This window comes from Cricetulus griseus, assembly GCF_003668045.3.
Source record: "Cricetulus griseus strain 17A/GY chromosome 1 unlocalized genomic scaffold, alternate assembly CriGri-PICRH-1.0 chr1_0, whole genome shotgun sequence".
In the NCBI taxonomy this organism is placed as follows: domain Eukaryota; kingdom Metazoa; phylum Chordata; class Mammalia; order Rodentia; family Cricetidae; genus Cricetulus; species Cricetulus griseus.
Window position 1 is genome coordinate 214,825,691 of NW_023276806.1, and position 5,318 is coordinate 214,831,008.

General features: G+C 38.8%; 1 pseudogene; it reads left to right on the forward strand.

Annotated features, from left to right (window-relative positions):
• The first annotated feature begins 3,651 nt into the window (after positions 1-3,651).
• LOC113832623 lies at positions 3,652-4,679 on the forward strand (annotated as a pseudogene).
• The last annotated feature ends 639 nt before the right edge of the window (positions 4,680-5,318 follow it).

Sequence of the window (5,318 nt, forward strand, 5' to 3'; positions counted from 1 at the left end):
GCATTCGAAATAGACTTAAGGCTACTAGTTGAGATGGTCCAGCTTCACAGAATACTCCAGTCAAGCTTTAAAAACTTTTCTAATTTTATCAAGTTTCCCCCAAAGATACCAATGCCTGAAAGCAACAGGGAGTATTCCAGAGAATAAAGGTCACGTTCCCAAGAGATGGGATATGGGTGGGTTTTGATTATTCAATGGATCATGAATGTTTGACCTTGTTTAGGGGTATTGGTTACAAGATGTTATTTGTCTGAATAGAAAAAATAAAGCTAAACAAAAAGTTAAATTCAAAGATCTCTTTCTGAAAAAAAGGATATCATATATAGGAATAATAGGAAAAAAAGGGTAGATTATTACATGTACTTTAATCCAAAAACAACTATTAATCTTAAATTATTTTACATTTGTATGGATTTTGGCATGTCCATACAAATTTAAGGCTAATTTTGTTATCCTGTATGTATCTTTCTACTCTTGTTTAGGGTATTGTGTATATGCTCCTCATTTAAAAATGTTTGGAGGTCTGGACAATCTATGGGGTGACTGGTAGTGGATCAGATTTTACCCCTAATACACGAATGGACTTTAGGAGCCCTCTCCACGTGGAGGGATACTCTCTCAGCCTAGACACACTGGGGAAGGTCTAGACCCTGATCCAAATGATATGACAGACTTTGAAGATCCCCATGGAAGGCCTCACCCTCCCTGGGTAGCAGAAATGTGTTGGGACAAGAGGTAGGTGGGGGGCAGGGGAAGAGAGGAGGGAGAGGAAACTGAGATTGACATGAAAAAGAAGCTTGTTTCTAATTTAAATAAACAAGAAAAAATGTAATTTATAATTAAGAAATGCTCATTAATAGTCATCTATAACAGCCAAACTTATGTTAGGTATGTTTTTAAGATCATGCACAGATGAATTTATACAGCTAGATGGTCTCCAAACACTTCAAAGACCTAAAGAATGTGGCATTTAATATTTTTAAAAACCTAAGGCTTTTCATGACAGTGAGACACATCTGCTCCTGGCAGCACCAACATATTTAAGAGATGATGATGGGCATTGTCGAAACTCTGTATGGTATTTGTTTTTTTATGGCAAAAACTAGTCATGTGGGCAAAGAAACTGCCTTTGCCCCAATTTCTGACTGTATATTTTCCAAACTGGACCAGCAGGATGCACATAAAAGCAACTGTCAAACTTTACCAAGATACGATAGAAAAGTCCTTCAAAATTCCATGCTTCTCGGAAATGCCCATCAGATATACTAGGCATGAGGAAAAAGTTAAATGCCCTAACATTATAGAAGCAGCCAGATGTAACATTTCATATGTCCTGGTCTTTGGGGGAATTAAAGACTAAATAATTAGACTTAAAGTTTTCCTTCATTAGGATGGAAAGTGAATTAGGTACAAAACTTTAAACTCACAAAGATAGGATAGATAATTGAGTATTTTCTCTAAATTTGCCAAATTTGAATTCATTGGATAATACAACTGCAATTCTTACTTAGTAATTGTTTTGTTGTATACAATTTACTATGTTAAAACTAAAACCTTCCTTTTTAATTAGACAAAATGGGGAAGTGCTGCAGAATAATCCTTTTTTATTTCTTTTAATTTAAATTAGAAACAAGGTTTTTTACTTGTCAATTCCAGTTCCCTCTCCCTCCTCTCCTCCCCTACCCCCCACTGATCCCCTATCCCATTCCTTTCCTGCTCCCCAGGGAGTGTGAGACCTTCCATGGGGGATCCTATGAGTCTGTCATATCATTTGGAGCAGGGCCTAGGCCCTCCCCTTTGTGTCTAGGCTGAGAGAGTTTCCCCTCTATGTGGAATGAGGCTCCCAAAGTTCATTCTTATAGTAGGTATAAATACTGATCCATTAGCAGAGGACCCATAGATTGCCAAGCCCTCCAAACTGGCACCCATGTTCAGGGGTGTGTGGAACAGTCCTATGCTGGTTTCCCAGCTATCAGTCTGGGGTGCATGAGCTCCCCCTTGTTCAGGTCAGCTGTTTCTGTGGGTTTCTCCAGCCTGGTCTTGACCCCTGTGCTCATCTGCAACTGGATTCCAGGAGTACTGCTCAGTGTTTAGCTGTGAGTGTCTGCTTCTACTTCCATCAGCTACTGGATGAAGGCTCTAGGATGGCATAAACGGTAGTCATCAATCACATTATTGGGGAAGGGCATTTAAGGTAGCTTATCTACTATTGCTTAGATTGTTGTGAATAATCCTTTTCTACACTGTAAAGATTTTTCAATCAAATTGGTTTAATAAAATGCTGAGACTGGTTTGTAGCTAGGCAGGAATTATTAGTGGGACAACCAAACTAAGTATGCTGGGATGAAGAAGGGCAGAGTCAGAGGAGACTACAGTCAGATGCATTGGATGCAGGACATGTAGAAAATGAGATAACAAGCCATGAGCTACATGGCAGAAGGTAGATAAAAATGCAGGTTAATTTAAATGTAAAAGTAGCTAGTAACTCTTCTGAGCTAGCAACTAACCATTTATAGTTAATATGAAGTCTCAAACTTGATTATTTGGGAACTGGCAGTCAGGACAGGAAAATTCTGTCAACAAATGGTACTTATGAACAGCAATGAATACAGAGCACATTTTAGGAGCCACCTTTGATATACTCTCAGATATCAGGATGGATTCTTCTCTTTACCTGTCCCAACCTGCAGGATATCAACCTGGCGCAAGAGAGTCAGGGATAGGGAAGGAGGACAAGAGACGCAGAAAGAACCATCACAAGACAGGATTCTGATCAAGTGGCAAATTTTCTTTTCTCAGGCTAGCTTCTATAGTCAGGATATTGGGGAGGGGGCAGAATGGGTTGTTTGCCCACCAGGTGTTGGTATAGGCAGGATATTAGGAAGCCACAAAGAGGATGTTTGGTAAGGTAAAGAGTTCATGAGTAAGAGGTCCAGGAAGGGTTGCTTAGGTCACTGAGCCTGTGGGTGGAGGACTGAGTTGTTTGTTTTCTTGAGCTGATGTTCTAAGGAGCTGCAATGTAAAGGTTAACTATGTGGCCTGCCAAGCATGGCCTTAGGATCTCATGCCTAGCCCTGAAATTTGGCTCCCAACATCTACCTATATCCTGGACATCATAATTCATAGGAATAAAAAGACTCTTACTGACTAGGACTGCTACATACCAGCAAAAGACTGTGGGAGTGGTGGGGATGAGGGTAGATGAGGTTGAAAAAGATAAGTAAAAAATAGAAACAACATAACAAGTAATCAGCAACAACTAAAAGAGGAAGAAAAATAGCAAAATTGGTATATATGCTATTCTACAAGGAAGTTTTAAAGAGAGGCAAATGATAATGTATAACTTTCCAATCTTTACATCCCTTTGACACTTTCCTGATATTTATATCAAGCTTGTCAGCAGGCCAAATGAACTGCCCCACTACCTGATAGATACTTCTACTATTGTAAATATTGGGCATAATTATTTAGTCATTAATAAAGGACATGAGATTTTAAAAGCTACAAGGAGCTCTCTGTCAGCTTTCCAATTCCCTTACTTGCTAGTGCTTTTATATCAGAGTCAAAGAGACTCTGGACACAACTTGTGGCTGGGAAGGGAGACAGGCTGCAGCCTAAGGAAAGTGAAACTTAATGAGTTGTGGTTATAAGATGTCAGTGGAAGATGAGCAGCAGGAGCAAAGTATAGCTGAGGACCTAGTAATGACCACATATAAAATTATAAGACGGGGGGCAGGTGACATTGCCCAACAGGTACTTTGGTTTTTGGTGGAAACTTTGGTTTATGTGTATTAGTATTGAGCCTTCGTGAGAAAGATGATGAAATGATTGTGGAAGAGATAGGGCAAATTTTGAAGAAAGAAAAAGAAATGAAGAAATGTGCTTATTGTCTTTCATACTAGCAGTTCAGTAAACAACTTGGTATGCCACTTACCCCTTTGAAGAGTGACTATGACTATATACTCAAGAAAGGTGACTCAGTAAAAATTGACCTTGAGATCCATGCGGATGACTTCATTGCTAATATGGCTTACACTTCTGTAATACTGGTATAGTTCAGGGGACCCAAGTAACAGAAAAGAAAGCTTATGCCACTAAGGCCAATCACCTGTTTACCAAACCTGGAAACCAGAATACAAAAGTGACAGAAGCCTAGAATAAAGTCACTCACTCATTTAATTGCATACCAATAGAAGGTATGCTTTCATACCAATTGAAGTAACATGTAATCCATGGAGATAAACCATTTTCTAGAATCCAACATACCAGCAGACAGACTGTAAAAGTACCTCAAATTTATGCTGAGGGAGTCTTCTCCAGCTAAGGAGAAGGCAAGGCCAAAGATGCAAGACAGCACTACCATTTATAAATTAACCCCCACTAAATAATATGGCCTGAAAATGAAACCTTCCCATGATTTTTTTGATGAGGTGGAATGAGGTTTAGATGTCATGCTTTTTACTTTAAGAGCTTCAATGGGTGTGGCACAGTATGCCAAATACGAGTTATTATAGTCATTTAATATTTTCTATGAGAAGGAGGGTGAATTTGTAGCCTAATTTAAATTTACAGTGCTATTCATTCCCAGTGGCTCCATGTGGATAAACAGTGGTTCCTTTGAGCCTGATTTCTATAAGTCTGAAATGGTCCAGGATACAGAGCTAGAAGCTCTTCTCTAGATATCTGAAAGTCTAAAATCTTAGAAAAAAAGAAGGCTGCTAAAACTGTAGAAAATGACACCAGTGGGAAAAAAAACAGAACAGAATAAAGCTGGGTATTGACAGTTTCACTATGTAGCTTTTACTGTCTTGGAACTCACTATGTAGATCAAGACACCCTGAAAGTCACTGGGAGTATGCTGCCTTTGCCTCCTGAGCACTGGGAATGGTGTGTGCCACCATGCTTGCCTTCGTTTTTGAAATATTTGAACTTCCATTCTTTGAAAGAAAAACCAGGAACTACAGGAGTAGAGAAGCCATAGACTTGGATGACTTGCTTGGGGTTTGTAGAGAAAGGTTGCAATTTGTATCTCTGGAATGCTGTCTCAGGGAACCTAGACTCCCACTAACATAACAGTTTTTTTTTTTTAATGATATGGCATTAAAATATATTTGGATTTGATAATAAAATATGATTAAAAGGCACAAGGAAAAGGTTAGAAGTTAATAAACAATGTGATCAATTTTCATGATCTTGCTAACAAGCATTTCTTGGTCATAATTAAGAGAATTTGCATTTAAATTCTTGAGGATTTCCCATACATTTATTGCTCATCTTGCACTCACGTGTAATGGTTGCTATGGGTGACCCAGAAATGA